The sequence below is a fragment of the Lactuca sativa genome, chromosome 1 (genome assembly GCF_002870075.4).
Source record: "Lactuca sativa cultivar Salinas chromosome 1, Lsat_Salinas_v11, whole genome shotgun sequence".
Taxonomy (NCBI): domain Eukaryota; kingdom Viridiplantae; phylum Streptophyta; class Magnoliopsida; order Asterales; family Asteraceae; genus Lactuca; species Lactuca sativa.
The window spans coordinates 192696961-192720761 of record NC_056623.2 but is presented as its reverse complement, the minus strand read 5'-3'; the positions used below and the strand labels follow the sequence as shown (position 1 = coordinate 192720761).

At 40.1% G+C, this 23801-nt stretch overlaps 1 non-coding gene across 1 annotated transcript; it reads left to right on the top strand.

Annotated features, from left to right (window-relative positions):
• The first annotated feature begins 5523 nt into the window (after window positions 1-5523).
• On the top strand, window positions 5524-5630 carry LOC111907073 (small nucleolar RNA R71). Its single transcript, XR_002855409.1, has one exon. It is a non-coding gene; the product is annotated as a small nucleolar RNA R71 (small nucleolar RNA).
• The last annotated feature ends 18171 nt before the right edge of the window (window positions 5631-23801 follow it).

The window sequence follows — 23801 nt, the reverse complement described above, 5'->3', positions numbered from 1 at the left end:
TTTTTGGGAGATATTCAAGATAGTTGATTTAAAGTCCTTAATGTGACACCCAATATGAAATATTAAGGCTAGGACCTAACAAACTATTTTATAACTTAGAAGAGGGATGCCGTAATCCAAGCTATAAAATATTTGAAGGTAGGTGAATGACGATTCACGAATTTCCACCAAGATAAACGAAATGTATTATTAGGTTTTAATTGGATTTGAAACTCCTAGATCTTTTGAGATTCATTGAACTGTTCAATGGCATGTTTCAATCTCGAGTGTGCCCTTTAGGTTTTGTGACTGGGATGCCGAGGATCATAAAACAAGGTGTGAAGTAACCATGCAAATTACTTGGTACCCTTAAGTGTTTACCCCTCAATCGATGTGCCGGTTAACCATACACGCTCCACCGATACAATGATAAAAATTAAGTTGCCCTTTGCCTACCTTGTTAAATACGAGTTAGTGTGTCGGTTAACCACACACGCTCCACTAACCGACTTAAACAAAGTGCAAAGTGTAATTTCATGGATTAGCACCTTATTCACATTTTCCTAAGTAACTAAGATTGGGTATTAATAAAAGGTTTAGTTACTTAGTATTTATCATTAATACTTTTAATGAAGGGAGAATTCTAGTCCTTGTCCTACCCGTTCGGCTAACGACCCTCCACCTGTCAAGGAAGCGGTGGGTGAGAGTGGACACCCATTAAACTGCCATTTTATAGGCAGTAACCTTATACCCCCCTTATAGACCGGATTCGTGAATGAGGCCTACTAATGGTAAGACGACTTGCTCTTATACATATATATAAATATTATTAACTTATAATATTATAAAGTATAAGGGTTGAATTTTAACTTTTAAAATTCTAAGGGCTTAACTTGGAATTAAAGTATTCATAAGAGAAAATTTTTTCAAATTCCAAAACTTGAGGGCAAGTTTTGAAACTATTCAAAACAAATTAATTCCATAATCTATGTGTTTAAAGTAGTTTTAATCCAAAAACTCTTCAAGTTCCATAACTTGAGGACAAGTTATGGAAGACTTTAAACTAATAAAAAAATAACTTTTTTTTTTATTGTAACTTATGGAACTAATTAAGGTTACACTTTTTATTTATTTATTTATTATTTAATGAAGAGACTCTTGAACTTCCATAACTTGAGGACAAGTTATGGAGTCATAAAACCATTCAATGAGACAAGACTCTTCATTTTGTAACATTTGCCAACTTTTATGAGTTTTATGAAACTTAAATGTGACCTTTCATATAACTTGAGGACAAGTTACAAAAACACATTTTAGAATCAACTCTTAGATTAATTTGGACTGAAAAACAACAATTTCACATAACTTCCTATTAATCTAAGCAACTCCTAAGAACAAGATAATTCAAATCAAACTTTTTCATGTAATTTGTCTAAATCTTAAACTAATACAAAAAATGAATCTATTGACAATTATCTTTGAAATTGGATTAGAATGAACATTACCACATTTAAAACAAGTTTATAAGTCCAAACACATCTTAGGGTAATGTTCCTAGTCCAATTCCAGCCAAAAAACTCGAAAATATGATGTCTGGGGCTCCTACTCGTCGAGTGCATGAACCTACTCGACGAGTAGGATGATTTTCCTCATGGACTCGACGAGTTCATTAGTGGACTCAGCGAGTCTAGTGCCCAGAAAGCCAGAAAATCGATTTTTTCAGCATTTTTCAGCAATTTGCATCAAGTATAAGAGAAAGCAAGCCTAGGCTCTAATACCACTGTTAGGTTTTGAGCATTCTAACACTCCTAAGTGTACATGCAACCCTAAATACCTTGGATCTATGTTTTCTCTATTATACATACAAATATGAACATCCAATGTATTATCCTAATCTAGCATACAAGAACAATGAGTATAACAAGATAGAATACATACCTCTTTGATGTAGAATGTATTCATGAAGCTTGAGTGCCTAGTGCCTCAAGTGTGACACCTCAAATGGTTCACACAACACCAAATACACTCGGAATAACTTGATAGAAATCCACAACTCATGAAATCGGCTAGCCCTTCTTTTACACACACTAGTGGCCGATTTTGGTGAATAATATGATGCTTATATAGTGTGTTACAATTAGGGTTACACCATGTCAACCCTAGTTTTCATGACCTTTCATTTCCATGACCCATGTAGCATCCATGGAGCATCCTATGGGTTTAAACCAACTTGATTATCCATGGAGCTTTGGCCCACTATATAAGTTATGGATGATTTGCACAATCAACCCATATATTTAATTAGTCTTCTTTTGATCACATAATTAATTCTAAATTAATTCTTGATCAATACTAATTAAATATTATTATTCTTATTATTAATATACTAGAACTTATAATATATTAATAACCATAAGTGTCTTATTTCTCTCATTTAGTCTATCCAAGTGCATGATGCCATGCAACCCAAATGGACCATGTCGGGTCGGGTCAAGTCTTACCAATTATATTTATGGACTTAGACATTAATCCAACAAAACATCCATCCAAAACACCCCAATTAACCCAAAATCAAAACCCTAAAAATTCACTAAACTTCAAAAATGGGTGTTCTAACAAATCAACTCTTCTAATCATCTAAAAATCATGACTTTAATAGAAATATAGAAGAAATTTTGTACCTTGCTTGATGAAAGTTGAAGAAAGTTGGAAGAAGATGGATGAAAGCTTGAGAGAGAGTAAGAGTGGGCGCACGACAAGTATGAAGGAGTATGATCTCATTAGGGTAAAAACCCTAATTTTACCAGATGTGAAAAAATATATTTTTTTTTTTCAGTAAATAAAATCGACTCGTCGAGTCAGGGTCAGACTCGGCGCGTCTAGTCGCGAATTGAAACTCATCCGAATTTTGAATAGACTCGTCGAGTCAGGGTCAGACTCGCCGAGTCACTTGCAAATATTTCAAAAATTATATCATTTTGTCATGTAAAAATGTTCAATCCACCCCACACTCAGACCATGTGTACTTTCAAGCAGTCATGTTTGATGATTTAGAAGATGAAAACAGAAAAAGAAAATCCTAAAAACGAAAATCAAACAAAAACTAAAACGGAAATGATAAAGAAAGCAAACTCTCATAACGGGTTGCCTCCTGCTAAGCGCTTCTTTTTAAGGAGTCGTTAGCTGGACTCCTTCCCGCTCTACGTTTCTTCGTTTTCCTGCATCGGGAATACACGCTTAATCTTTTGCGGTTTATACTTCGTCTTGTAAGCGTGTATCTTCTTCTTGTATGCCCGTCTCAATTCTTCTCTCTTTTTCCTTGTGGCATCTTCTTCAATTTCATGCATTTTCCTTTTTTTTCAGCTTCTTCTTCTTCACCCCCATTCTCTTGAACCCTCTCTTATACTTCTTCTTCTTTAAACTTAATTACTTCATAATTGGTAAGAACTCGAGCTCGAGGTTTGGTTATACGTGACTCAATTAATGGGTTATCAGCATCATCTTTCCTAACCCCTGCATTTTCCTCTTCTCTAAAGCTTGCCTTCTCTTCAAGTCGAATGTCTTCACCTTCTTGCATCATTGTATCGAGGTAATCCACTTGAAAGTTTTGGAAGTCACCATACGCTTTTACAATTCTGCCTTCTGCTGCTCGATCTTCCAAAGAATTAGGAAAAATCTTCATGTCCAAATAAGGCAAGGGACTGGTAACAAGTAGATCAAGATAATCCAAGTTGCTGAGATTTTCGACTGGACTCGCCGAGTCTGTCAACTCGACTCGGCGAGTCAGAGCGAATTCCTCACATTCCATTGTGTTTTCTGAATCAGTTCCTTTCAGCATCTTCTCTATCTCCTCTAAGTCTTTTTCAAAATCATTATTTCCTCCAGAAGATAGAAGAAATTTACTTGGATATTCTTCTTGTAGGAGTGCAAGTTCTTTTTGTAATATTTCATCATCCAAATCAATGGAGGAAACTTCTTCTTTTGTTGTGTCTTCTTGCTTAATCTCCGGTATAGCTTTAAACACTGTTGACTCATCTCCTACCCTCAATGTTAGTGTGGACTCGCATACATCTATCAATGCGCATACGGTATTCAAAAATGGTCTCCCCAAAATAATTGGAATTTTGGGGTCTTCTTCTATGTCAAGCACTACAAAGTCCACGAGAAATACAAATTTGTCAACCTTAATGAGAAGATCTTCACAAATACCTCTTGGACGAATGATTGTCTTATCCGCAAAATGGATCTTCATATTGATAGACCTTGGCTGCGGTAAATTCAGCTTCTTGAAGAAAGAAAAAGGCATTAAATTAATACTTGCACCCGAATCGGTCAACGTTTGAGTAGTAAGTATATTTCCAAATTGGCAAGGAATCGAGATGCTTCCCGAATCGCCCTTCTTTTCTGGTAATTCACTCAATACTAATTCCACGACTTCCGCCATATCCTTCCTAGCAGCAAAGAGACCCTTAAGCAAGTTTAAATATTTGGGTGTTTGAAGAATCGTTTCAACGAATGGGACGTTGACTTGAAGGGCTTTAACATGTTCCATGAAAGATCTGTATGCTTTAACCTTTTCATTAGGTATGGCTCGAATTGGAAAGGGCAAAGGAGGCCTGTAAGGCTTTAAGGATACGACAGATTTGTCATCAGGGCATGGACTCATCGAGTCCATTAGAGGGACTCGGTGAGTCGGGTCGGGTTTAGCTGAACTCGACTCTTCTGTTGTTTCTGCTTGCACCTTAGTTGAAACCTTCTGTGAAGGAGTCAAAGGAGTGAAAATTTTCCCATAACTAGATGTTATAGCATTCACATCCTCCAGTCTCGGATTATTCTCGGTTTTACTCGGAAGTTCACCCGGCCTCCTCTCGTTCACTTGATGTGCAAGTTTCCAAGCTGTTTCTCAATGTTGAGAATATATGCTTGCTGATTCCTAAGCATAGTCCTGGTCTCTTGTATTGCAGCATCATGATCATTGTGTCTTTTCTCGGACGCGGCTATAAACCTTGTGAACATTTCTTCTAAATCAACTCTTTTTTCTACAACCAGTTCTTCCTTTTGATAGAAACCCCTCTCTTTCTTCTTGTATTTCTCTTCATTTTCCTTCTTGTATTCTTCATACGAGAGCCATTCCTTCTTGGGTTTCCGCCAAGTTTCATCGTATCTATCACCACTTGAATAGAAAACTTGCGCCTTTTTGTTTCCATTCTCATCTAAGTCACAATCTTTAGTTAGGTGAGGTCCCCTACAAGTTTCACATCCCACCCGGATAGCATGGATTGTTTGATCCATCTTCGTCATTCTTCTATTTAAACTATCTAGTTTAGCCATCATTGCCGCCATGCTATCATTGACCGTGTTCACTACCCCCTACTTACGTCATTTCGTGGGTTGTGGTATTCTCTAGAGTGTTTAGAGAGTTCTTCAATTAATTCTTTGATCACTGGGGGTGGCTTCTTGGTGAGCGGGCCTTGCGAATCAAGTAATTTCCTTGTTGTGACATTGAATCCATCATAGAAGATGGAAACTTCTTGTTGGCTGTTAAGGTCATGGTGTGGGCAATTTCTTAGTAAGCTTTTGTACCTCTCCCATGCCTCATAAAGGGATTCTCCAGGTTGTTGCTCAAAGTTAGCAATAGCCTTCTTCAACTTGGCTATTTTAGAAAGTGGGCAAAAGTGGTCAATAAATTCTTCTTTCATCTTAGCCCATGTGGTGATGGATCCGGGAGGGAGTGACTTGAGCCAATCTTTTGCAGCACCCTTGAATGTGACTGGAAGCATACGAAGTAGCTGGGTCTCGCATGACACATTTGGAACATTAAAGTAGTCAGCCACATCTTTGATTTCATCCAAGTGTTTATAGGCGTCTTCATGATCTTTTCCATGGAAGGGAATCTCCTTTAATTGAGCGAGTATGTGGCCCTTTAATTCGAAAGTAGTAGTAGCGGGAATTTCCGGTTGCACAAGTCCCGGGCCGGTATCGTCACGCATCTTCTTCTTCCATTCCCCCATGGGGACTTCATCGATGTTCTCCATGGGATTAGCTAATTCGTCGTCAAAGTCGGATTCGTGCCCAAAAGTGGGGTCTTCTTCTCCTTCGGATTCGTACTCGGTGTCTTCTTTGATTGGGTCTTCGATTGCTAACGAGGTGCTAGATGCTCCTAATTTGTTGTTCTTCTTACTAAAAACGAACTTGAGGTTCTTTAGTGGCGAGTTCTTTGACGAAACGGATTCTCCAACGGATTTTCCTTTGTTCTTCCTTAGTGCGGATTTCGGGTCTTCGAGTGGAAGGACCAAAGGTGTATCAGATCCTTGGGTGATGAAAGAACTGCAAACAAACAAAACAAAACGCGTAAAGAGAACAAAAATAAAATAAAAACTAAAACTATCAAACAGCGATGGACTCGCCGAGTCGACTCGAGTGCACTCGGCGAGTTCAAGGAAAAAACAGAAAAATTTCTAATTAACTTATTAAAATAGATATTTATCTAAACCTATACTAACTACTAAATTACCTAAGAATTAACTTTGTGTAAGATGAATCCCACACAAAGGATCGATAAAACTAGAAATTAGTGCTAATTTAGAACCGTTCCCCGACAACGGCGCCAAAAAACTTGATGTGTGTGAAACCAACTAGTTTTAAACCTACTTTTAATTATAAAATAAACACACAAAGGCAGTGAACCTATTAATTGTGGTAAAGCTAAATAAGTAGGGTATCGAACACAGGGAACGGTAAATTAAAACTAAAACTAATTTTATCTAAAATTAAGTAATAAAAAAGGGTTTTCTCTAGTTTTACAAGACTAGAAACTTACTAACTATTACTTAGACTAAAAACTAGAAAAACAAAGATTCAACTAAATTCAATGACAAAGGGGGCTTCTGTTTAGTTCAACTCAATTGATCCTATGGTTGATATTATGGTAATAGTGCAATGGATTAATTCTTCTATTGGCTACCGATTCAAGTGATTAGATTCACATTCGCTGCACTAATCCTTAGAAAACAAATTAACTCAAATAGTGGCCAGTTGTCTAATTTAATTCAATTCACTAGGTTATTTATTCGGGTTAATTTAGACTTATAATAGTTAACTAATTTGGTCCTTTAGTTAACCTCTTGTTGATGGTCATCACAGAAGCTCACACATGAATTTACCTATTTTTCTTATTAATTCTAGTTTCATGTTCATTAATCCTAGACATATGAAAAAGTGGTCACATAAACATATGAGGTTAACAACTAAGAGATGTTCATGCAGCTTAATTATCTTCCTATTAACAGAAAAAATACTTATCATTCACACATAAGGTTCTTTAACAAGCTAGAATCAACAAAATCACCAATATTAAATTAATCCTACCATAAATCAAACCATAGTATCAATATTGTCTCCCCAAACAGAAGTTTAAAGGTTTTAGCTCATGATTGAGGTAATGAACAACATAAAAACGAAATCCATAAGTCTAACCATAATGAAAAACAATAGATTAAAGTAAGAATGATGTCAATTTGCCACAAATCTCCTTCGGAATTGGTTTTGGGGTTGTATCTTCGTTCTCCAGCTCCCCTCTGACTTTAATTCGCAGCTTGCTTCTCCCCAAGGGTTCCAGAATTCTTTGTGTCTTTCTCAGAAGTTCTTTTTATAAATTCGACCCGACTTGCCGAGTCCATGACCGACTCGTCGAGTCCATCCCTTAATTCCCGTACACGGTATGTCATGGAGTCTTTATCTTCTCGAATCTTCGTACCGACTCTCCGAGTAGTCGACCCTACTCGCCGAGTACCTTGCATTTTTGGTGTTTTTCTTCTTTGTTCAACTCCTGAGCTCCCAAACCGCATCACCTGCTTCCTTTTGCTCCCGAGCTTCACTTTTGGACTAAAAACACAATTCACACACTTTTAAGTATCTTTTTTCCATGATATGCAATAAATTAGCTAATAAATGATAAAAGTCTATGCTTAATACAAGGCTAAATATGCAAATATTAATAACATGGTTGGACTCCATCCCCACGGCAACCCGTACCTTCCGAATGAAGGCAATGCTGGTTGGTTTTGAGATGAACCCGAGAATGATCATCCAATCCCTTTGAATGATCACCATGCTGATGACCTTTTGGATGATGATAAATCTGAGCCCGAAGTTGAGAACCTGCCTCTGGTAGCTCCCATTCCAAATCCTAACCCTCGTCCGTCTTTTCATGGCCCGAGACCCCCTTGGGTAGGATGCTTGGAGACATGGTGTGAAGAGCAGAATCAGCCTATACCATTCAATGGACACCGAAGCTTCTACAACATAAGTGTAGGGAGCTCAGCAGACAAATTTCTATCAATCCTGGTCCGTAAAGTTGCCCGAAACGAGATTCAGGGTAGGACAACTCTCCATCGTATCGCAGAGGTTGATGCCAATGCAGGAATGCATACCATCCGCACCAATCACATTGAACACACTCAGGAGAGAACTGAGAGAGACCATGAGACCCTGCTACAAGTACTAGCTGAAACACGAGCCGAAGTCATAGAGCTCCGAGTACGCCAGAGGGTGTACGAAAGACACCTGCTTGACATGGAACGTCAACTGGCTGAACTAAGAGTTCACCAGAGGGATGACCATCACCAATAGGAAATGCTTTATTTTCCTTCCTTGTTAAAGGAATCGTTTTCCTGTCTATGTCCTATGTGGCATTTTCTATGTAACTATCATGTATTATAGGTACTTTTAGTTAGGCCTTTATGCGGCCAAAACCTATCTACTCCAGATATGATGTAAGACCTTCTTAAAGGTCAAATTTTTCCCGAACTTATTACATCATGAATATCGATTTTGAAAGTCGGCTAACTTCTGTGTCACTCATTGTTCAAATACTTTCATCATGCTATCATGGGAGTCTATTTGAAACCCATTCTAGTCGGGTTATTGAACTAGGGTAATGTAGCTTAGGGATCATTCCCAATTCTCATTCAAAGGTTGGATCATGTTAATTACCAACCGATGGTACCCCGGTTTGGAAGTCAAACGTCTTGTGACCATTCTACGAACTTACTTTTACTCTGTACTAGGACTGCATCATAGGGATGTAGGTCAAACCCTCGGGAACATACTTCTACTCTTTACATGAACGATCGGGTCAACCATAATCACTCACGAAATCCTTTTCTTTCCGTGTAACAAAATCATGTCGTCATCCAGAAATAGCCCACCGAGCAACGAAACCCCTATCCTTTGTATCGATGTCGCTACATTACAAGCCGCGGTAACAGCTGCTGTGACAGCTTTCCTTGCACACATCAACTCTGACAATGCAAACAAGACTGACAAAGGATTCAAAAATCCTGATTGTTGTACCGATCCGGGATGCCAACAAATGGCAACAAACACGGACTTGCAAAGCCATAAAACCAATAGGAATAAACGAAAGCATCAAGCCCAAAATGAGCGCAAGAGATCCAAAAACTTGCCATGCAACACCAACAAGTGGCAACTCCTGCCATCCCGACACTGATCAGACCATACGAAGGAAAACTACCGAAGTGTGATAAGTGTAGCTCTCATCATAAAGGGGCTTGCCATGAAATGCAATGCTGTAATTGCTACCAAATAGGACACCATGCTCGTAGCTGTAGATCACCGAAACGATCTATCACTCAAGTCCCTGACATCGGAGCCAACCAGGCTTGCGATGGGGGTGGTAAAACTAGACCCTATGAAAGGAAAATTTCAAAGTGGATGAACAAGGAAAACACTCGTGTCCACATAAATCTGATTCGACACAACACTTCCACCACCGATGTTGGTACCAGACAGATATGTCACCAATGCAGTGAAATTGGGCACCTCAAGAAGGATTGTCCGATAACGAAGAACTCTGGCGGAGACGAAAAGATACTAAGGATCACTGCCGCAGGAGAGACTACTCCGGACCCTCGTTAAAGTATCTAAGGCGTTCGTTGTAACAGACTCATAAACTGTTTAAAACTAGTGCAACTTGAGTCTTATCTGTTGCGAGATCCTGTCAATTAAGGGACCCTCGTGCTGCGTATATATATCTTTTGTAGTATACCTAGTTCGCAACAATAGTTTTGTAGTAAATCTATAGTACTGAAACTCTGTTAAAAGTTGCACTATTGGGTTTTGTCTGTAACGCCTTTATGATCAAGTCTAATGTCTTTATTTCCAAGTGAGTCTGATATTATCATATAAATAGAGTCCATTCGATTCTCACAATACCATTTCATGCATACATCTCTTTCTCCGTAAATGTTTTTCTAGCGAAGCCGTCATTTCAGAACTCTGAAGTACTCATGCGTAGAGTACCTCATGCTTCTAATCCTTTCCGAAGAAATCTCAGCAAACCTCCCCAGAGTACCACTCATACAGTACGTCAAGTTCAATCCAAAGATCCGTACGATTGATCTATCGCGGAAGAATGTATACACAAGGGTGGTATATAATCAAGGTTCTACAGGTTTAGAATTGATGATTCCACTTTAACTTCTTTTCCTCGTTGGGATGTGAGCTTAAAAAAGAATCATTTATTCGAGTACCTTTTCAATCTTAATTATATACGACTTGTATACACGAGACTGTGATTGATGAACCATGTATGAAATCTAATATGAACTTCAGGACGGAGACTGTCCAAGACTACGAGTAATCGCATTGTCATGCGAACAAACTTAGAACCCAATACGACTCCTGTAACCAGATCGCCCTACAGCCTAACACCTACGGAGATACAAGAACCGTCCGGACAACTTAACGACTACTCAGCAACAGAATTGAAGACCAAGCTCCTCACCCTGGAGAGCTCCGGTCTTATTCTTCAAGAAGATAAACAGATTGTTTCGTAAGTCCATCGACTTCAGAGACCTCGACAAGATTTCCATTAGAAATCATTAACCATTGCCTCGCATAGATGAGTCGGTTGACCAACAACAAGGAACTATTTACCTTTTAGAAATAGATATGAGATCCGAATATCACCGGTTACGAGTGTTAGTGAAGGATGACCCACAGACAATCTTCCAAACTCGATGCGGACGCTATGAGTCCGTAGTGATACCCCTCGGATAAGACCAATATGCCCGTAGTATTCATAAACTTTGTGAATAGGGTACGCCATCCTTACATGGATCAGTTAGTCATTGTCCTTGTAAATGACTTACTTATCTACTGACATAGTAAGAGAGGGAAAAGAAACATCCACACCTTAACCTACTCCGCTAACTCAGTAACGTACGTTTTACCCTCCACGTCTCGAACTTGAAAAAGTATCCGTCCGACGAGACTCTTGTAATCCCACTCGACGAGATCGGGTCCAACGAGAGCCTCGCCTTCGTGAAAGAACCATAGTGACCATGGACCGAGAGGACATGCGAACAAATCAGAGCCACTTCCCATTAGTGAAGGTTCGCTGGAATCCCAACCGAGGACCTAAATTCACTTGGGAGTGCGAGAATAAATCGATTAGGAAGTATCCCCACTTCTTGTCTCGATTATTCATTCCTACTCCTTTACCTAAATCCTAATTTCGGGACGAAATTCCTTCTAATGGGGGGATGATGTGACAACCCGAAATTTCTATTCTGTACAACCCTTCACTTCATTAGAAGTCAGAACAGTTTCTGCTAATTTTCAAGCTTTTTGGAATAAGTTTGAGTATTTTAGGATTAGCACTTTAGGAGAAATCAGGAGAGAGTATGCCCTAGAGTTTATTGTGCATCAATAAAGCTCCAAAAACTCCAAGATTTTGGAGTTTACAGCCCAAATGGCTTTTGGACCGTAAACCCTAATGACTATATATATGGCACTTAGCCATTTTTCACACTTTTTCACTTTTCAAGAGCAAAACTCAAATCCTCTCAAGTAGCATCCGAATTTTCCTTCTTGATCTTCAACTTGTAAGTCTTCCTAGCCCTAATAAGTTGATATCTAACTTAATATAGTGATCTAACACACTTCCATCCATGAAATCATTCCAAAAGTATAGATCTTCAAGTTTCACCAAGAACACCAAGAACACACACTAGTGTTCTTGGACTTTTAGCACCTTTTCAAGCTTCTATCTTGTAAGTACTTCTATACTAGAGTATCTTAAGGCTTGTTACACTTCCATATATCAAGAAATCACACAAGAAACACCAAGATCAAGGTGTTTACGGTCCAAGATGTTCTTGGACTGTAAACCCTAAAAAGAGTGCTAAAGTGTGCTCTAGTCCCTCCTAAGCCTTGGAAACTTGCTTAGATCCCTTCCTTGATGAGTTAAGGGATTGAAAACATCAAAAGACCATAAACCATATGGGTTTACGATCATAAAACCAAAGGAAAATGGTCTAAGGACCGTAAACTCCATTTAGGAGTGAAATGGTGCCCTAATCCCTTCCATAGGCTTATACTTCAAGTAGAAATACTTCTAAGGACTTATGAGGCTTCAAATAACTAAGTAGTCAAAGGAGCATGAGTTTATGGATTTAAAATCATGGGTTTACAACCGTAAACTCAATGGGTTATGGTCACAAAAACCGTAAACTCAAATGAAGGGTTCCCTTGAACCCTAAACTCACTAGCAATGTCCTACAACACTTAGATGCAATCCTTAGGACTCATAGCACTTATATAAGGTGTTTTACATGTCATATGATTTCTTGACTTTTTTAATTAGTTGTTTAAAGACTAATTAGATACATATATGTGTTATTATATGTTAACTAGGATCATTGTAAGTGTTCGAGTCTTCACTTGACACATAGCATCCTATATAGTTTGTTCAGCCAAATCACTCACTACAGGTGAGTTCATACCCCCTTAATCAATATTTTAAATGTTTTTAAATGATTTTATGAGGGGATACAAGTTGAATCATGCTAGTTATTATATCAATCACATGTGATTAATAAGTAGCATACAAATGGATTTACTACTCTTTTAGCTGTTTTACCAGATAGATTACTTCAAATGGCTTTCCAAAATGTTTTTACTTGTTTAAAAACTCTTTATCAAACTGTCTTACATACCGAATGTTTATTTTCTAAATATGTTACAATTGTGTTTCAAACAAAGGTTTCTTATACTTAAAACTGTTCTTATCAAACAAACTGCTTTCAAATCGTTTACAAACTGACATCAAGTCATCCTTTATTAGTTATTAAACTTTTCAAAGGTTTTACAAAACTTCTTTTACATTTTTATATTGTCAATTGCATGCTTGTATATGTATAGTTATATAAGTAATGTTTAAAGGACTTAGGAAGGCTAGCTCGCTTTATCTCCTTCTGCTCGTTGGGATGTGGCTTTAGGGCATCGGTTATCCGTCCGAAGGTCATTTAAATATTAGTTATATATTATGTATACATATATAGACATAAATGTTCTGTCAGTCAATTCAATACCCTTGGGTAGCATGGGTATACGTTCATGTTCATACGTACTAGTCATATTACTAGTAAACTATGATAGGCGTAGTTTAGGAAGATACTAATACTATTACGAGAACAAAGAATCATACAATGAGTTAGTTCATTCATGAGTCAATACTTGCTAGATAGAGAGAACACACAATACAGCTAGTACACACAGTACATTTCAATACTTGCTAGATAGAGAGAACACACAATACAGCTAGTACACACAGTACATTTCAATACTTGCTAGATAGAGAGAACACACAATACAGCTAGTACACATAATACATTTCAATACTTGCTAGATAGAGAGAGAACACACAATACATCTAGTACACGCAGAACATTACAACACATACAAGCTAGACAGAGGGAGAACATACAATACAACTAGCACATTCATTACATATACATTATTACATTTATGTGAGCCACTAAACGGGGCATGGTACTACCTGCCATGACCGTTTTTTTATCCAGAATCTCCTTAATTGGGGAGCGTATGAGTTTGCATATAGATCTATACTGGATTAACTATCCTACATCTTGCTGCTCGCTACAGTGGGACTTGCAAGTCTACAGGTGCTAAATGTCATTTCTTATGGCGTCTTACATCGTCCTTTTACTAGAGTTGGTAGCAGGATACAGGCCGATCACGTGTTACTTTAAATTACAATTGGTTTAAGGTAGTTAGTACAACAGTAGTTACTTATTACAATACTACAATACTATAATATTTTTCCCATTACATTCACTCCGTGAACATTCACACAATGCACGGTAATGTAAAAACTATGTTTTTGGTTAATGATATTCGGATTTGGGAAAATGCACACTCTTACAAGAGACACACACAGATACTAGATGCCTTGGTAGAAGGGTACTTTTAGTAGGAAACATAGGGTTTTCTAGGAGGTTCAAAACTTTTACATACTTACACTTCACATACTTACAAATACTTTCTTACAGATTCAGACACTAAAATACTTATGATCTCACCGGCTTTAAAGCTGATACTCTCTTTTAAAATAACTTATATCCTCAGGTTACCAGTAGACAGGTACTGGTGCCAGGTTTTAGAGAAGATGGAGCTCGTTCAAGACTCGTCTTTCATTTTGGTTTATATTTTGGTGTCTATATAACCTGACATAATACACTTGTATTAAAATTATATTATTAATGCAATGGATGATCTTGTTGCTTGTTTACTACTATTCACTGTTGTGATTCTGTAGATGACGTCCTCAGCCCCAGAACATTTCCGCCGTTCCTGGTTTTGGGTGTGACATAAACTGAAGAAACAGAAACCCCAAGCTCACTGGCAATAGAGTATAATAACGAACACTCAAGCTCTCCTAAAGGCAGACCGAGTCTGCTACCGAGAGTTGGGGAAACGAACGACCGACTCGCACCCGAGTCGAACAATACCAAGGCAGGCAAGGAATTCGCTAAAAATGTACCTAATACAGGTACCCACAATAATTTAGAATAAACAATCATATATATATATATATATATATATATATATATATATATATATATATATATATAGCAAGAAAGAGTATAGAAACATACCGGCCACCACATGTGGTGCTGATCTGGCCTCCTCGGCAGCGAGCTGAAAAGCGCGTCCTCGAGCCTTCGGAGGCTCTGCACCACCCTGCTTCCCATGCGTGATCCTCAAAGTAGCCGGCGCTGGAGCCTGCACCGGTTTGGCAGCTAACTGCGGACAGTGGGTATTCACATGACCCACCTGATGACAATGATAGCAAATCCTCATATCAGGAGTAGGGGCGGGCTGGCGGCACTCTTTTGCGTAATGTCCATCCTTGCCACATTTGTGTCATTCAGTACTCAGTCGACATACTCCCGAATGAACCTTCCTGCACTTCCCACAAGTGCGGGCCTGCTGCCCTCCCAACCCAGAGTTTGCGGCCTTGAACCGCTTTGGAGCCGGCTGTGCCTGACCTGGGGCCTGCGTCGCCTCACGTAACTACAACTCAATCTCTAGCTCGTTCCTCCTCGCTGCCTCCTAGAGCTCCAATAATGTACTACACCTCTACGTCGCGACAAACCGCCTGATATTCATCTTGAGCATACCCAGATAACGAGTCATATGTGGCTGCTCTGACGCGAACTCCGGGCAAAACATCGCCCTCTCAATAAACAACCTAGTAATCTCTGCCACCGACTCCTTGTCCCGTCGCAGGTCTAAGAACTCCTGCACCAGTCTCTCCCTCTCCACCTGTGGAACATAACGGGTAGTAAACATGTCTCTGAACTGATCCCAAGAAATCGCAGCTCGCTGCTCCTCAGTGTATAATCCAGTAACCAATATCCACCAATCCTTTGCCTTGGACCGCAATAGGTTCAGAGCACATCTCACCCTCTGATCGTCAGGGCACGAACACGTGAAGAAACATCCCTCCACATCGGACAACCATCTCATAGAAATAATCGGATCCTTAATCCCATCAAAAGTCAGGGGCTTCGTGTTGTCGAAGTGCCGATATTGAAAGGCTCGAACAGCTCCTCCTCCTGATGCTGTTACAGCCGATGTAGCTGTAGCAGCGGCCGTCTCAGCCAAAGTCGCATAACACTAGTCAAAGTACTCAACCATGGCAGTCTTAATAGACCCGAACATCTCCGGTAACTGTGCCCGAAACAGAGTGGCAACCTCATCATGCAGGATCTCCCGAATCCTAGCATCCAACTCATTCGTCCCCATTTGAACAATAACCTCGGCCTATACTGGTTCCCCCTGCTCGTCAACTCCTGTCCCCGATCCCGATCCGGATGCGACTCCAAAGCGCCTCGTCATCACCATACTAAAAACATACCAATAAATACATCAGATAATACCAAGAAATGGGAACCAACCCCCAACTAACCCTAAGGATTACGACTTCCTTGACACACGTATGGGTCCTGTGCTTTCAGTAGTACGAGCCCATACTACCTTCCACACCTACCCATATTCGTCTCAAGTATCATCATAATACCCTAGTACACACATACATGATAATCTTTCCACTCTCAACCCTTGAGAAGAATAATCACCCCATAACCGACCTCATGCAAACTACTCATGAAACTTCCACCAACCCCTGCAGCACTAGTGTATGCTAGCCACGCATAACGTTGGACCTTATAGACTTTCGAATATTCGACTCAACCCCAAGCCCCCAACCAGACAAGAAAAGAACATAGGGCCAAATCAAGTATTCCCAGGCTATTAGATCTTAATTGTGCATAACCGTGATGCATACACCAATCGAATGCAGTAATGATGTCAATATCATATAAAGAAAACCCTAGGCTAGCAGACATCATACAATCAGGAAATTCTATCATGCAAATCCTGAAGATCCCAAGCCTATCTCTAGCATGCGGTTCTAATACATCATAACATCAAATAACAGTATGATATTTTGCGGTCTACTTACTGGCTCCGGCTGACGGTACACATCTCATCCCCTTCATTTAAATTGAATTTTATTTTTAAAAACATTTCCTTGATTTGAGACTAGATTCACACGAATGTTCCTCCAATTCACTCAAACCAAGGCTCTAATACAAACTTGTAACAACCTTAAAATTTTTGAATAAATTTAAACTTTCCAAAATCATTTTTACATAAATAAAAGTGATTCAAACATCGACAAGTTTTAATTGCTTTCAAAATGTTTTCATATCAGAGTTCCCAGAAATCCAAGAATTATATAAAAAAACGAGGATGTGTACGTCACGCCTTCCCCTTGCCATGGTCAGCTGAGGTACCTGAAACAATAATCGATAAAATGTAAGCTCGAAGGCTTAGTGAGTTACCCCCCAAAAATACCAACCTCTAACATCCAATAATAACAAACAACATGCATAATGAGCCTTCAACCTGACTGGACCGCCTCCTACGGGCCTACAGCCTATCTGGACCGCTCCCGAGCCTTTGGCATGACTGGATTGCCTCTTACGGGCCTACAACCTATCCGGACCGCTCGTCAGGCCTTCGGCATGACTGGACCGCCTCCTACGGGCCTATAGCCTATTCAGACCGCCCCGGGTATGTTGGCCTCAACCGCACAAAGCAGGACACCGCCTCAACCCAACCTATCCATGTATGTCAACATAAAGCACATAATCAAGAAATAAGCACAGATCACACTAACCGCTAAGCATAGCACCATTCTATCTATTAAGGTACCAATCCAACAGATCATAACCACATAACACCCTAGGTACCGGGGTACCAATCTAACTGATCACGAATAGGAAACACATACTAACTCCAAGATAAAATCACAAGGGACCGACCTAGTGTCGTAGACTCTGTTGTTATAGTGAGGAGAACTCACCTAGCAATAGTGCATAACTGAACTGAGAGTCTTCAACTGCTACACCCGACACCCTCGACCGAGAGATAAAGAATACAAATTACTTAACAAGACCTTGAAGATATCAAGAGACCAAAAATGTCCAAATCTAATATTGACCCAATTTATTAAATTGGGACCATCACTCTATTGGGCCTAAACGAATCCTACAAGTCCAACCTGGCCCAAACATCACTATATCCAAAGTCCATTAAAGGATTAACCCAAATGACCCATAACCGGCCTAAAGCATAAAACCCACAAGCTAAAAGTCCAACAGGAAGCGTACGCGGGGCGTACCTCCCAGTTACGCTGGGCGTAGCTTAGTTCTTCGTTGACGATCATCGGGACCACTGACCACGTATGTTGGGTGTACAAATATTACGCGGGGTGTACGCGAGCTTTACTAAGATCTTAATAAGTGCTTAATGGTTTGAACTCTTGAACCCAGATTCCATATCTATCGACCAAAAATGCCATAGAATCAAAAAGTTTTAGACTTTATCACTTTGGACGTCCAAAAAGTCCTTCACTCATAGTCTTAACTCATTAAGACCTTCTTATCACATGCATGGATCAAGTCTAGCTAAAAAGGACTGATTTTTATCACTTAAGGCCTCTCAAAACGTCTGAAAGGACAACTTATTTCGCCTAGAACTTCACATGCATCATCTTGGCAAATCTAGGGTCCTTAAGCCCTTGAAAAAGCTAAAATGTCTAGATCTAGAGTAAATAAGCATAAAGTTTCAACCTTTTTACCTTCTGGAGCTCAAATGGTGTAACCCAACTTCAGATCTAAGGCCTTGCTTTCCTCCTTTAGCTTCTTGGTGCAATAACTCCACTCTCCACGGCTCAAGATGCACACTAACACACTCTACACACATAAACTAGGGTTTTGGGGCATCCTCTGAGGTATGGATGCTGAGGTAAGGAAAAAGAATGAGCCATAAGGGTGTTTATATAGTCCCAACCTCGAACATTAGGGTTTTTAGCTGACGCGAGTACGTCCAACGTACATAAGCTTACGCCTAGCGTACTAGGGCACGCCTAGTACGCCCATCATACTCCTTCTTTGGCCCAAAGTTTCAACTTTAGCCCCTAAACTCCCCGGGACTCAACAGAACTTCTTCGAGGCTGTCGATGACAATAATCAAAAGAAGGCGGGTTTCGAATATACCTGCTAGGTTCGGGGTGTTACATATCTAGCATGACTGGGTATGACTACCCCTTTTGGCCCTATCGACCGGAAATCTTGGGGACTGTCTCCCCTACTGCTACTAGCATATATCATCATATCATACTAGCACATAACATATCAGGTAGTAGCAAACCTAGATGAATATCACAAAGACAATCATCTAACATACGACTCCTACTGGTGGGCCTTAGACCCACCGTTACTGGAAGGTAACTCACCTCGTAAGGCTGACTGCTGAAAAGCTGATCGGCAGATGGCTGACTGCTGCTTCGGTGATCCTCCGGCTATAAATCCATAAAACACTTAATCAGCCACTGATAACTACTCTTATGGTAAAATGACTACTTTACCCCTGACCAAGTCAAAGTCAAAGTCAACTTTCAGTTGACCTGACTCGCCGAGTTGGGCCGCCAACTCGTCTAGTCCCTATCCTTTCATCTGACCTTCTTCACGCTTCTACTTGTCGAGTTTAGCAATGACTCGACGAGTCCTCCTTCTAAAATATCCTTGAATGAACCTTCATCCGACTCGCCGAGTTCTATGAACAACTCTTCGAGTTCATCCCCATCCAATGAACAAGTCCTGACCTTGACTCGCCGAGTTGTATGAACAACTCATCAAGTTTATCTTCAATGGGTGGGAGATTGCCTTGGACTCGCCGAGTCTGCTCATGCACTCATCGAGTCCTATGAACTCCAGGTCTATGGCTAAGTCCAACACATTGGGCCACTCCCTTGTACCATCTAAAACCCTTCTAACACTCAACTGGGTTCCTTTGAACCTTAACAGAAAAGGGAGTCAAGCCTCGGACTTGCCGAGTCCCAAACGACTCATCGAGTCGAGGTTTTCCAAGTCTCATTTTCTCGATTTCTGATGTACAACACTTGTCCAAATGATAGATCTAGGCTCCTAAGATCGATCTAGCACATAAAGTTACGAACTTTACGTGCATGCATGGGACTATAAGCTAAAAAGACCCTAAAAGAAGCTCGTTTGAATTAACATTGCTTCTGTTTGCTTTCTAATAAAGACATAATAACAAAAACAAATGCTTCTTTTATGTTTCAAGATCTTTACATAGTTTACTTAAGCTTTGCTTCTAATATTTATAAGTATTCTCTTATCTTTCTTTTATATATCTTTTAGGCCTATCTAAGATCTATCTACACCTCATTCCTCTAGAATTTGCAAGAGCTGGAGTCATCTAGAATGTTCTCAATGCTCTTGGTGTTGAGAAGAATAGTGGCATCATGTCCTCTTCTTGTTGATAATTCCCTCTTTCTCCTCCACTCACTGTTATGGATGCGAGGAACAACCATCAATGCAGTGAGTCTTGTTTTCATCTACTGACTCATAATTCAATAAAATCTTGAATACCCTTGTGTTGATCTTTCGAACATGATGATTTATGGATTTGAGTCAGTTAACTTGTTGGTTACGAAGACTATTCTTTACTCATCTCTTGCTCTTGGTGAACGTGAAGCTTGGAATCAATCTGTAATATCTTAACTATTAAAGGCAGTCTCTCTCTTTCATTTCTATGAATTGTATTTGTGTTTGATATACTTGATCTTGATTGCTTATTCTTTTATAGATAGTGTTGAGGTGTAGATATCTCGGAAAATGGAAGTACATTTATAACCATTCAATTCAAAAGATTTGATGGATCGAGTCTTTATCATGCTTCTGAAAGGGCTGCAAAATATAACTTTTTCAATATTTCCTTGTTTGACTAACTCTTTTGTTTGTATTTTTTATATTATTTATTATTTTATACCTTTTTTAAAGATTTAACGGTGGCATTTCATAAGCCAAGTATGTAACTATTGACAAATAATAGTCCCTTAAAGCATGCTACTGTATGTGACTAAATCTCTCTAAGTATCTCATCAGCGATACCATCTGCTGAGATAACATTGAGTCACCCCCTCACGCTGAGCATCGTCTAAACTTTCTAAGTGAGATTTCCTGATCCAAAAAAAAATTATAAAAAGGCTTGGCTGTTTATTCTTAATTATCTCTGTAACATCCCGAAAATCATGACCAAAAATTTCTTTTAAAAACATTACTAATCCATAGCATTAAGTCATTCAAACATACAAAAAGGGGTTATATGACAAATCAGAGTATCTTTTCCAAAACACTTATTCATTTTATCAGAGTAAACATCCTAGGCTAAACTTCTTGGTGTATGCCATGCGATCATCCCGAGCTCTTCATTCCGCTATCGGAAATACCTGAAACCAAAACAGAAAACCGTAAGCACGAAGCTTAGTGGGTTCCCCAACCTACCACATACATATCTACTGATCCATACATAATTTAGAGCACATAACCACATAATGGGCCCCCTCCCGCTGCATTGGGCCTCGCCCGCCAACGGAACTCGTCCGCTATCAGGCCCGCCTGGCATCGAGCCCCGCCCGGTGTACAAATCTGTTTCCCTTAGGCCCACCTGACTCTGGGCCTCGCCCTCCATACACATACATACGATTAAATAACATACTGAAACATACATATAGATTCCCTAACCATACCCTGCTTTAAGGCCTCACCTAACTTGGGCCCGCCCCTGGTCTGCTACTAAAGTAGTGGAGCCCCATCCACACCCCTACTAGTAGTGAGATATGGGCCCTCGCCCACACTCACATCCTTGACTATCACGTGCCTCGCCCCTGCTCTGCTAATATCGAGATATGGAACCCCATCCATACTCAGCTAGTGATGAGATACGAGACCTCACGCATACTCACCTCCTTACCAGGCACATACAAATATCACGAAGACAACAAGTATAATCTAACACACTACATAAGAATCTTCCTCGGGAATAGCCCGGCATCGGACCCTCGGCCCGGAAGCATACTATTAACTAACATACTTTGGGCTTACCCCGACATTGGACCCTCGGTCCGGATCCTATCATACCGACACGTGCAAGAATCACAAAGACCTCTAGCATCCTAACATTCCTCGGGCCTCGCCCGACATCAGGTTGTAACCCGGAACATATATCAATAAGTGCCTAGGGCTAACCCCCGGGGTCTTCCTTCTATACATAAGCATAAACATGAACATAAACATAATGGGCCAGCATTGTGGCCGTAGACCCATTCACACAAAGGGAAACTCACCTGCACTGCTGAACTCTGCTGATAACCCTCTGGCTGCTATCCGACAACTCCCCGAACAGCTGCTCCTCTAACTCCCCGAGCTACTAATTCCAATAACAACACTTAGCCTAACTATCCTCAAGAAGCCAACTAACTCAACTCTGGTCAAGGTCCTTCTCAAGGTCAAAGTGAACGGTCAAAGTTAACTTCCAGTTGACTCAACTCGCCGAGTTGTTCTACTAACTCGTCGAGTCCATGCTCCTCAAATCCCAAAACGACCTCGACTCTACTTGTCGAGTCTAGCAACAACTCGACGGGTTCTCCTTCAATTAACATTCGATACCATCTTCAACCGACTCACCGAGTTGTAAAACAACTCGTCGAGTCCATCTTCACAAGCTAAGTAGATTGCCTTGGACTCGCCGAGTTTCTCCTAGAACTCGTCGAGCACCATGATCTTCATGCTCATTATGGACACAGACTGGCTGAGCCTTTCTCTAACCCCACTCAATGATCTGATACATAAACAAAAGTGCTTGGGTCTATGGCCCGACTCATCGAGTCCATGAACTGACTCGCCGAGTCCATCTTGTGACATCTCTCTATTTGTCGATTACAGCCCATCCCAACACCTCCAACTCATAGATCTGGACTCCTTATGCTGGCATTGCACGTAAAGTTGCTAACTTTACGTGCATGTAATGTGTTATGAGGCTAAAACACTTAATCCAAGCTTTAAAGAAAACCTAGGTCATGAAATGGGATCTTAGCTGGATAAAGCCGACAACTCTGAGCTCCTAAAGCTCAAGAGTGTCTAGATCTGTTGTCCAAATCCATCCTCAAGGTTTTAATACTCGGATTAACCTTGGAAATGATCCAAATGTGACCAAAAGCAAACTAGAAAGGGGATCTATCAAATGAAAGCTCAAGGTCTAGACTTTTTACCTTATAACAGTTGCCAAAACGATATGAGGGTTGGATCTACACTTCCTTCCTTTCCCCTTTCTTCCAAGCCTTCAAAATCCACTCCAATGGACCTCAATCTTCACCAAAAGCTCCAAAAATAAAGTTGGGTGGCTAGGGTTTTGGGGTTCTGGACGAGAGAGGCTGTAATGAACCCTAGGGAAGAGAATAAGATGCTTTAATAGGGTACCAGGTCCCAGAATTAGGGCTTTCCCAACCCAGACCAGACTCGCCGAGTCCACTTGCCGACTCGCCTAATCGGTCACTTAATCTTCGACACGGAGTCCGCTTCGACTCGCCGAGTCATTCCTTGGACTCGATGAGTTGACCCCCCTTTGACTTAGGGTTTTCCTTTCATTTATTGGCCTTTTTGATTCTGGGTGTTACAATCTTACCTAACTCCATCCCTAGAAGCATGCTTGCCTCATGCATCAATTCTTATGTTATGCGGAAACATCAAGCATAACCCAATGGCTTACCCTGATTGCATAGTCATCAACTTAAGAGTTACTTGTCTGGTCCTTCAATTACAAATGATTATTCATGTCCTTGACCTCCTAGACTGAGGTATGACATGGTACCATAACGAATTGACGATGAATCTATAATTCTAAAGTGCAACTAACTCTATATGTAACGTCGTTATTTTTACCATAAGTTTTTTTTCTTTTTAAAACATTTATTTAACAGAATATGTTAGCGGAAGAGTTAGTTTTTTTTTATTTCAAAACATTTTCGAAACCACAACATTACTTCAAAAATTCAATCG